This window comes from Bos taurus, chromosome 18 (genome assembly GCF_002263795.3).
Source record: "Bos taurus isolate L1 Dominette 01449 registration number 42190680 breed Hereford chromosome 18, ARS-UCD2.0, whole genome shotgun sequence".
NCBI classification, from domain to species: domain Eukaryota; kingdom Metazoa; phylum Chordata; class Mammalia; order Artiodactyla; family Bovidae; genus Bos; species Bos taurus.
The window spans coordinates 19,630,439-19,642,606 of NC_037345.1; the positions used below are offsets into that span (position 1 = coordinate 19,630,439).

Sequence of the window (12,168 nt, forward strand, 5' to 3'; positions counted from 1 at the left end):
CCAAAGTGGAAATAAAGGAAACAGAAACCAAAGAACAATAGGAAAGATCAGTGAAACTAAGAGTTGATTCTTTGAAAAGATAAACGAATTTTATGTCTTTAGACGGACTCATCAGGGAAAAAGGGGGGCTTCTGTGGTGGCTTAGATGGTAAAGAATCTGCCTGCAATGCAGGAGACCCAGGTTTGATCCCTGGGTCAGAGAGATCCTCTGGAGAGGGAATGGCAACCCACTCCAGTATTCTTGCCTGGAGAATTCCATGGACAGAGGAGACTGGTGGGCTGCAGTCCCTGGGGTTGCGAAGAGTTGGACAAGATTGAGCAAATGACATACACATCAGGAAAAAAGAGAGAAGATCCAAAAAAATAAAGTCAGAAATGAAAATGGAGAAGTTACAACCAATACCACAGCAATACAAAGATCATAAAAGACTATTATGAACAACTATGTACCAACAAATAAGACAGTGTGGAAGGAAAGGATAAATTTCTAGAAATCCACAGTCTTCCAAGACTGAACCATGAAGGAATAGAAAATCTCAATAGACTGATTCCAGTTCCAGTTCAGTCGCTCAGTCGTGTCCGACTCTGCAACCCCATGAACCGCAGCACGCCAGGCCTCCCTGTCCATCACCAACTCCTGGATTCACCCAAACCCATGTCCATGGAGTCAGTGATGCCATCCAACCGTCTCATCCTCTGTTGTCCCCTTCTCCTCCTGCCCTCTTTCCCAGCATTAGGGTCTTTTCAAATGAGTCAGCTCTTTGCATCAGGTGGCCAAAGTATTGGAGTTTCAGTTTCAACATCAGTCCTTCCAATGAACACCCAGGACTGATCTCCTTTAGGATGGACTGGTTGGATCTCCTTGCAGTCCAAGGAACTCTCAGGCATCTTCTCCAACACCACAGTTCAAAAGCATCAATTCTTCGGCGCTCAGCTTTCTTTATAGTCCAACTCTCATATCCATACATGACCACTGGAAAAACCATAGCCTTGACTAGACAGACCTTTGTTGACAAAGTAATGTCTCTGCTTTTTAATATGTTGTCCAGGTTGGTCACAGCTTTCCTTCCAAGGAGCAAGCATCTTTTAATTTCATGGCTGCAGTCACCATCTGCAGTGATTTGGGAGCCCAAAAAATAAAGTCAGCCACTGTTCCTACTGTTTCCCCATCTATTACTAGTGATGAAATTGAATCAATAATTAAAAAAACTTGGAACAAATAAATGTCCAGGGCCAGATGGCTCCACAGGTGAATTCTATCAAATATTTAAAGGAGAGTTTTCACATCCTTCTTAAATTATTCTCAAATAACTGAAGAAAAAGAAATGCTTTAAACCTCATTTTACAAGGCCAGCATTGCCCTGATATTAAACGTAGACAAATATACCACACAAAAGGGAAATTACAAGCCAAGATCCATAATGAAAATAGATGCGAAAATCCTTGAGAAAATATTTACAAACCAAATTCATCAATATATTAAAACAATCATACACACAATCAAGTGGGATTTATTCCAGGTGTGCAAGGATGGTTTAACATTTATAAATTGATTAATGTGATACACCACTTTAACAAAATGAAAGACAACAATCATATAATAATTTCAGTGGATTCAGAAAAACATTTGACAGTATTCAATATCCATGTGTAAAAAACCTCAACAAAATGGATATAGAGGGAATGTACTTCAACATAATAAAAGTTGGATATGACAAACTCACATTTAATATTATACTTAGTGGTAAAAAGCTGAAAGCTTTTTGCCTAACAGCAAGAGCAAGACAAGAATGCCCAGTATCTTTATTTTTATTCAGATTAGCATTGGAAATTGTAGCAAGAAAAAGAAAAGACATTCTAATTAGAAAGGAAAAAGTAAAATTATCTCTGTTTACAGATACTCTGATTTTTATATAGAAAACCAGAAAGACTCACCAAACCAAAATTTGTTAGAATTTTATAAATAAATTCAACAAAGTTGTAGGGTACAGTGTCAACACACAGAAATCATTTGCATTTCTATACACTAACAATGAAAAATCTGAAAAGAAAAATTTGATTTATAATATTATTAAATAGAATAAAATACTTAAGTAAAGTTAGCCAAGGAGATATAAAACTTATACACTAAAAACTCTAAAACATAGCTGAAAGAAATTAAAGAAGACATGCTGCTGCTGCTGCTGCTGCTAAGTCACTTCAGTCGTGTCTGACTCTGTGTGACCCTACAGACAGCAGCCCACCAGGCTCCTCTGTCCCTGGGAATCTCCAGGCAAGAATACGGGAGTGGGTTGCCATTTCCTTCTCCAATGCATGAAAGTGAAAAGTGAAAGTGAAGTCGTTCAGTTGTGCCTGACTCTTAGCGACCCCATGGACTACAGCCCACCAGGCTCCTCCGTCCATGGGATTTTCCAGGCAAGAGTACTCGAGTGGGGTGCCATTGCCTTCATAAATACATTAAAATTCATGTGTTCATGGATCAGGGGCCTTAATATTGCTAAGATGTCAATATTTCCCAAAACAATCTCTTGATTTCATGCGATTACTATCAAAATCTCAGCTGTTTAGATAAAGAGAAGGCACCATTCTAAAATTCGTATGTAATCTCAAGGGATTCTTAATATCTAAAATATCCTGAAAAAGAACAAAGTTGAAGGTTTTGCACTTTCTGATTTCAAAACTTATTGCAAAGCTACAAAAATCAGAACTATGATACTGCATTAAGGATAAGCATACAAATCAATGGAACAGAAGAGAGATGTGAGGTCAGATGATGATGCCAAAACCATTTAATGGGATAAAGATGATCTTTCAACAAATGATAATGGGAAAACTGGGTATCTACATGCAAAAGAATGAAGTTGTACTTTTTTCTTATACCATATGCAAAACTTAATTCAAAATGGATCGAAGACGTCAATGTAAGGACTAAAAGTATAAAACTCTTAGAACAAAAAGTATGGGAAAAGCTTAAGGACGTTGGATTTGGCAATGATTTCTTGGATATGATACCAAAAGCACAGGTGATGAAAGCAACGTTAGATAGATTTGTCTTCCTAAAAAATTAGACTTTGGTGCATTAAAGGAAACTATCAGTAGAGTGAAAAGTCAAACCAGAGAATCAGAGAAAATATAGTGAAATAATAGATCTAATAAAAGATTAATACCCAGAATACATAAAGAACTCCTGAAAGTCTACAACTAAAGAAATGACCCCAATACAGTATACTAACGCATATATATGGAATTTAGAAAGATGGTAACAATAACCCTGTGTACGAGACAGCAAAAGAGACACTGATGTATAGATTAGTCTTGTGGACTCTGTGGGAGAGGGAGAGGGTGGGGAGATTTGGGAGAATGGCATTGAAACATGTGTAATATCATGTATGAGACGAGTCGCCAGTCCAGGTTCGATGCACGATGCTGGATGCTTGGGGCTAGTGCACTGGGACGACCCAGAGGGAGGGTATGGGGAGGGAGGAGGGAGGAGGGTTCAGGATGGGGAGCACGGGTATACCTGTGGCGGATTCATTTCGATGTTGGGCAAAACTAATACAATATTGTAAAGTTTAAAAATAAAATAAAATAAAAAAAAAAACAAGTTGATTGATTAATAATTGGAAAAAAAAAGAAATGAAAGCTCAGTCAAAAAATAAACAAAAGACTTGAATAGACATCTTTTCAAAGAAGATATACAAATGGCCAATAAACACATGAAGAGTCTCATCATTACTTATCAGAGAAATGTGAATCAAAACTACAATGAGATTCCACTCTATGCCCATTAGGTGGCTATTTAAAAAAAAAAGAAAATAAAAACAGAAAATACCAAGTGTGAGCATGGATATAGAGAAATTAGAACCCTCATGCATTGCCAGTGGGAATGTAAAATGGTCCAGTCACTGTAGAAAAAATTAGGGCAGTTCCTCAAAAAATTAAACATAGAATTACCATATGATCATATGATCCAGCAATTTCACTTCTGGTATGAGTCCAAAAGAATCGAAAGCTGAGTCTCAAAGAGATATCAGTATACCCACTTTCATAGCAACATGATTCACAACAATCCAAAGGGGAAGCAAATATCCATTGGCAACGAACGGATAAACAAAATGCGGGTATATGCATTCAAAGGAATGAAATTCTGATATGTGTTATGGCTTGGATGAACCTTGAAGATATGCTGAGTGAAATAAGCCATGAAAGGACAAATATCATATGATAACATTTGTCATAGGTACTTAGAATAGCCAAATTCATAGAGACAGAAATTAGGATGGTGGCTAAAATGTTCAATTTTATGTTATTTATGTTTTACTGCAATTAAAAAAATACTACCTTATGAAGAAAAAAAATGCTTCAGTGGCTTCCCATCACACCTAGAATAAAATCTAATTCCCTTTCGAGGCCTGTGAGGTCTTCCAGGACTTGGTCCCTGCTGACCTTTCTGAGCACACCTGTTACTGCTTTCTCCTTCACTTACTACACTTCAGTTACATTGGTTTTTTTTCTTTTCCTTTAACACAAAAAAAATTTTCCTGCCACTGGGTCTTTGCATTTACTGTTGCCCCTGCCTGCAATATTCTCCCTTCAGCTGGCTCCATAGAGAGCTTGCACTTTCCCTACAGATGCTAGTTCAAATGCCATATTAATAAAGCACATCCTTGATCATCTATTAAAATCTTACACCTCAAATTATTTAATATGTTTTCTCCATAAGTTACACTTCATCACAGAACCCTATTTCTTTCCTTTAAGGTATTTTTCACAATCAAAATTATCCTTTTAGTTTTTTGTTGACTTTTATTCATTGTACACATTTATTAGTGATTACTAGGTGCCACAGGCTTCCTGGGTGGGTAAAGAATCCACCAGTCCACCTGCAATGCAGGAGACACAGGCCAGAGCAAACCTGATCCCTGAGTAGGGAAGATTCCCTGAAGGAGGGCATGGCAACCCACTCCAGTATTCCTGCCTGGAGAATCCCATGGACAGAGGAGCCTGGTGGGTTACAGCCCATGGAGTTGCAGAGTCAGACATGACTGAAGCGCCTGAGCCTGCATGCGCGCACTGGGTGCCATATCCTATTCTATCTACATTCACGGTTATATCAATGAAATCAGTAAAACAGCACTTATAGTCTAGTGACAAGATACAGGCACACAGCATAAATTAGTAACATATATATTATATTAAACTATGATGAGTGTCAAGGATAAAAATAAAAACAGGGTCAGGACAGAGCCTGTTGGGGATGGGGTTTACAATTTGCTTGCTTATTGCTTGAATATAAGCTTCTGAGGGCAGGATACTTCTCTATCTTGATTACTTCAATTTTCCCACTGCCAAGAGTAACATTGGAAACGCGTCATGAATAAATGCTGTGTAGACCAATAATCGGAGAAGGCAGTGGCACCCCACTCCAGTACTCTTGCCTGGAAAATCCCATGGATGGAGGAGCCTGGTGGGCTGCAGTCCATGGGATCGCTAAGAGTGGGACATGACTGAGCGACTTCACTTTCACTTTTCACTTTCATGCATTGGAGAAGGAAATGGCAACCCACTCCAGCGTTCTTGCCTGGAGAATCCCAGGGACAGGGGAGCCTGGTGGGTTGCCATCTCTGGGGTCGCACAGAGTCGGACACGACTGAAGCGACTTAGCAGCAGCAGCAGACCAATAATGGTCCAATTTGAATAAGGTGCTTGCTGCAGGAGTATAGGATGGGGATATTGTTTACAGAGTGATCTCAACTTGCCCACTCATCCAGGAAGCTTGTGTCCACTGAGATCCAAGTGATCTTTTTTTTATTGTGGTAATATACACACAAAATTTAGCCACCACTGGTAGGTGCCTCTGAACGCACTTCGTCACTGAAGTGCGGAGAACATTTCCTCCTCTTCGTCCTTGTTAGGGATGGCTCTTTCCTCATCTCCTTCTGTTTCCAGGTCTTGTGCTGCATTTCAGTTTGCTCCTTTTCAGGGATTCAGATGAGGAAGTATAACCATGGCTGCTCTATTTTGGAACCAAAGAGAATCAGATCAGCAGACGCCTCGGAGATATTATTTCAGAACTGGGAAAGCACGGACTCTAAGGCAGGAGCTGTTCCTTGCAGCCAGGAGTGTTGGGTACAGAACCAGCTCAGAGCAACTTTGCCATGTCATATTTACTCTGTCGTGCTGTGCAAACTGGAGAGTTTGTTTCCAGGAACATCTGGGAGGACCAGCTGGACACATGTTTCCCTTCTCATTAATTTAGGTTCCTAATTAATCGTGCAAAACCCAAACCAAATAAGCAGGAACTGGGACTGAAAATAATTATTAAGCGCCTCCCCGCCACCCAACCCTCAATGCACACATTCTAATGAAAACTTGGCCCAGGTGATTGGGCCTCCCTTGACTCCCTACCATGGCTCTAACCAAGAAGTTTATCAGACTGAAATGCTTGGGGAAGCAGACAGATCTCTACCCTCTGCTGGGCAGCACAGAACTTAATGGACAAGTGGGACCTGGGATCAATTTCCTAATAATTCTTAAGAAATCAATGTTCTGCTGTGGGCATTTGAGTCAAATGGCCTGAGTTCAAACCCTCCCAACAATACTAACTCTTGTTCACGTCTCTGGGCCTCAGTTTTCTCATCTGTAAAATAGGAATAATTACTGTGAGGATTAAATGAGATGGTTTAATCCAGGTGCTTGGCTCTGGACTTGGTACATTGTAAATACGGTGAGCAACAGACATGATTGTCAATGCTGCTACTGATCGTGAGTTTTATTAACAATCTCCTCTGATTATTACTATTATTGGTCACATAAAAAAGAAAATAGGAGAAATGCCAGGGAGGCCAACTCATGGGAATTAAAAACTCATATCTCACCTTTCTTTGTCGTCTGTCTGGGTCCCTAAGAGCCCAGCTGAGGGCATAATTTTGGTCATCAGTCTCAAGGCACATCTTTGTTTGTTGAATCTGATAGTGTCCTTGGTTAATGTCCCTCTTAAGCTTCAGTGTATCAGAAAAAAAATTCTGAGTGCATTTCGATCAAGGTGTATCAGGGCATGTGGTGGGGTTGGGAGCTCCATCATGCACAATGAGCAGAGTCTAGAAAATGCTGGTTGTGCCACCTGATCCTATGCTGAGGACAAGACTTCCTACTTTGAGAAAAAATGGAGTTTAAAAGACTTATTGAAAGTGCTCCAAAGGTCTCTTGAACATCAAACAGCTATGCAAAAGGGGCTCCCACTGCAAGTCCCTCTGAAATACCCACAGGTTGTTCTTCACTTCTGGATAGAGGTTTCAGAGGAAAATTAGTTCTAATGACTGATACTGTTCCCCCTGCTTTATATGCCTCTTTGAGAGAGACCTTTGAAAAGTAGTTTAGAGATGTATTTGGAATAAAATGTGGGCTATGGTCCACTAAAAGGCAAATCTGATCACATCATCCTGTCTGTGAAAAACTGTCCTTCAGCAAAAACGTAGACTTCCTGCCTGGCTGACTTGGAGACGTGGCCCTGAAGTGTGGCCCCTGCTCACCTCTGCATCTGCACCTCCTATCATGCTCACCCTCCTGCTCCCTCTCCAACTTCTCAGGCTCCTTCCTATTCCTAGAAATCTATGTACCCACTCCTGCCTCCTGAAAAACTCTCTCGACCCCTGCTTAAAGCATCTCCCCTCCTGCTCACCCATTGGCTAAACTTCTCATCCCTCAGACTTCGTTTCCTGCAGGAAGTTGTCCATGAACCTGAGTTTGGTTGGTTTATTTCCTTTTATCTTCCCACAGCACCTATTATCTTTTCTAGATTAGCAACTTCTATGTTTTATTATTATTATGTTTTAAAGTTGCTAAGTTGTGTCTAACTCTTTGAAACCCCATGGACTATACAGTCCATGGAACTCTCCAGGCCAGAGTACTGGAATGAGTAGCCATTTCCTTCTCCAGGGGATCTTCCCAACCCAGGAACCGAACCCAGGTCTTCTGCATTGCAGGTAGATTCTTTACCAGCTGAGCCAGTTGCTGGTTTAATGGTCTTCCTCTGATAGATACAAGGATGAGAGCAAGGGCCACATAGAGTATCCGTGTGTATGACTCTATGGCTGTGATGGTTGCTTTATCTATCTGTCATCCATGCTGTCTCTGTACCTTGACATGCAGTGAGCATTTGTGGAATGAATGAGTGTCCAGCCTGATATGGCTTTTCCAAGCATTGACTTATTGGAAAAGACCCTGGTGCTGGGAAAGATTGAGGGCAGGAGGAGAAGGGGACAACAGAGGATGAGATGGTTGGATGGCATCATTGACCCAATGAACATGAGTTTGAGCAAACTTGGGGAGATAGTAAGGAAGGGAGGCCTGGCATGCTGTAGTCCATGGGGTGGCAAAGAGTTGGGCATGACTGAGCAACTGAACAACGAAACGTTGACTCTAAGTCAGATAACAGACTCCTTGTTCAAGGTGACCCAGTGCATGTTCTTCATCTGGGGATGTAAGACCAACGCACACACCTGGTTCTGCCTCTCTGTTTCAAGACCCTTTTCCACTGCTTCTGCCACATGTCTCTTCTTTGCCCTCTAGTTTTGTTGATCAGTTGCATTCCTAGCAGTGTCCTTGGATCCTCTCCATCCCGCCCTGTAAACCTTGAGTTACCTCAAGGAACACAGCACCTGGCTTGCCTCAGGGTCCTCCTACCAGGCTTCTCTACAGGCAGTAGAGCAGAACCTTGGAGACCATGTTTCCCCCAAGCCCCACTCATGGTGAAGACTGCTTTCTCTGCTTCTCATTTCTGAGCGACGGGGTTGCCTTTCACACAGTAGATGCTGGCATGCCATCTCTGTCTGCAGGAAAGGCAATAAGTGTATAAGCTTTAGCAATGATGTATTAAGTAACCTATGGAATGGGAGAAAATATTTGTAAGTCATATGTCTGATAAAGGGTTCATATCCAAAATATATAAAGAGCTCGTACAGCTCAATGACACAGAGAGACAAGACTAAACAGTGTGATTAAAAAATGGGCAGAAACTGAATAGATATTTTTCCTGAGGAGACATACAAATGGCCAACAGATACTTTAAAAGGTCCTCGACATCACTAATGATCAACTAATAATTAACATCACAAATCAGAACCACAATGAGATATCATTCCATGTCTGTTAGAATGACTATCATCAAAACAACAGGAAATAACAAGTGCTGGAGAGACTGTGAAGAAAAGGGAAACCCTGTGGACTGTCGGTGGGAACGTAAACTGGTGCAGTCATGGTGGAAAAGAGTAAGGAAGTCTCTCAAAAAATTAAAAAGGGAATTACCACAGGATTCAGCGATTTCACTTTTGGCACATATATCAGAAGGATGTGAAATGATTATCTCAGAAAGATATGTGCACCTCCAAGTTAATTGCAGTATTATTTATAATAGCCAAAATATGGAAACAACCTAAGTGCTCATTGATGGGTGAATGGATAAATAAGATGTATTTCCAATCCCAAAGAAAGGCAATGCCAAAGAACGCTCAAACTACCACACGATTGCACTCATCTCACACGCTAGTAAAGTAATGCTCAAAATTCTCCAAGCCAGGCTTCAGCAATACATGAACCGTGAACTTCCAGTTGTTCAAGCTGGTTTTAGAAAAGGCAGAGGAACCAGAGACCAAATTGCCAACATCCACTGGATCATGGAAAAAGCAAGAGAGTTCCAGAAAAACATCTATTTCTGCTTTATTGACTATGCCAAAGCCTTTGACTGTGTGGATCACAATAAACTGTGGAAAATTCTGAAAGAGATGGGAATACCAGACCACCTGATCTGCCTCTTGAGAAATCTGTATGCAGGTCGGGAAGCAACAGTGAGAACTGAACATGGAACAACAGACTGGTTCCAAATAGGAAAAGGAGTATGTCAAGGCTGTATATTGTCACCCTGCTTATTTAACTTATATGCAGAGTACATCGTGAGAAACACTGGGCTGGAAGAAGCACAAGCTGGAATCAAGATTGCCAGGAGAAATATCAATAACCTCAGATATGCAGATGATACCACCCTTATGGCAGAAAGTGAAGAGGAACTAAAAAGCCTGTTGATGAAGGTGAAATAAGAGAGTGAAAGACGGCTTAAAACTCAACATTCAGAAAATGAAGATCATGGCATCCAGTCCCATCACTTCATGGGAAATAGATGGGGAAACGGTGGAAACAGTGTCAGACTTTATTTTTTTGGGCTCCAAAATCACTGCAGATGGTGATTGCAGCCATGAAATTAAAAGACGCTTACTCCTTGGAAGGAAAGTTATGACCAACCTAGATAGCATATTCAACAGCAGAGACATTACTTTGCCAACAAAGGTCCGTCTAGTCAAGGCTATGGTTTTTCCTGTGGTCATGTATGGATGTGAGAGTTGGACTGTGAAGAAAGCTGAGCGCCGAAGTATTGATGCTTTTGAAGTGTGGTGTTGGAGAAGACTCTTGAGAGTCCCTTGGACTGCAAGGAGATCCAACCAGTCCATTCTGAAGGAGATGAGCCCTGGGATTTCTTTGGAAGGAATGATGCTAAAGCTAAAACTCCAGTACTTTGGCCACCTCATGGGAAGAGTTGACTCATTGGAAAAGACTCTGATGCTGGGAGGGATTGGGGGCAGGAGGAGAAGGGGACGACAGAGGATGAGATGGCTGGATGGCATCACTGACTCGATGGACATGAGTCTGGGTGAACTCCAGGAGTTGGTGATGGACAGGAAGGCCTGGTGTGCTGCCATTCATGGGGTCGCAAAGAGTTGGACACGACTGAGCGACTGAACTGAACTGAACTGATGTATATGACACACACACATATACATGTATACATATACACTGAAATGCCTTAGAATGTATATTGGCATATGCATAATGGCATATTATTTAGCCATTAAAAAGAAGGACATTCTCCCATTTGTGACAACACTGGTGGATCTTGAAGGTGTTATGCTGAGTGACATGTCAGATAGAGAAAGACAAATATTACATTTCACACATATGTGTGCATGTGTGCTCAGCTGTGTCTGACTCTTTGCAACCCTGTGAAAAGCAGCCCACCAGGCTCCTCTGTCCATGGGATTTTCCAGGTACGAATACTGGAGTGGGTTGCCATTTCCTTCTCTGGGGGATCTTCTCAACCTTGGGATCAAACCCACGTCTTCTGTGTCTCCTGCATTGCAGGCAGATTCTTTATATCTAAGCCATTGGGGAAGCCCTTCACATATATGTGTAATTTTAAAACACTGAACTCATAGATAAAGAAAGCCGGTTGGTGGTTACCAGAAGTGAGATGGGTGGAATGAGTGAAGGTAACCTAAGATACAAACTTCCAGTTACAAGATAAATAAGTTCTGGGTATGTAATGTTCAGCCTGGTGGCTAAAGTCGACAATGCTGTATTGTATATTTGCTGTTGAGATAGACCTTCTCATCACATACACACACAGTTTGTAACTATGTAAGATGATAAATATTAACTCAACTGATTGTGGTAATCATTTTGCAATATATATGTATATGAAATCATCATGTTTTACACTAAAATTGATACAGTATGTCAATTATATCTGAATAAAACTGGGGTGGGGGGAAGAAATGATGTATCAGAACATGAAGGATCCTTATGTCTATGTAGTAGGACAGAAAGTTCCATGAAAAATCTATAAGGGTTCTGTGATAAACCAGCAGATAAGTCATGGTAGCGTTATACGTTTTCATGCTTCTCATGGTAATGACAGATACTCCAACTCTAAGGAAGGTAAACAATAAACGGAGTTTGTCCGTTCAGTGTAATTGGAAAAAGTCGATATAGGTTTCAGGTAAAGTGTGATCCTGTGGCTCAGTGATGCCACTAAAGATCGTTTCTTCCTGATGGTTGCAAGGTGGCTTTCAGTGGCGCTTGGGGCTTCCTATTTCACCATTCGCACCTAAGAGGGATGTTCCCGGCATCTCTGGAAAATGTTCTCCTCTAAGATTGCCTTACGTGGCTTGAGGCATGTGTCCAACCCTAAGCCAATCCCTGAGGGGAGAGGCTGACTGCAAAGGTCGTAGGTTTTACTTCTGGAAGCTCGGATGCATTTCCAAGAGGGAATCACAAAGGGGAAACTAGGGAAATTAGTGTGCAACAGTAGTCCGGTCACAGGAATAAGCTGTTGATTTG

General features: G+C 41.2%; 1 protein-coding gene across 3 annotated transcripts in view; it reads left to right on the forward strand.

The window, feature by feature from the left end:
- The window catches only part of LOC101906490 (uncharacterized), a 102,857-nt gene that overhangs the window by 69,773 nt on the left and 20,916 nt on the right, over positions 1-12,168 (forward strand). The gene's annotated exons all lie outside the window — the stretch shown is intronic.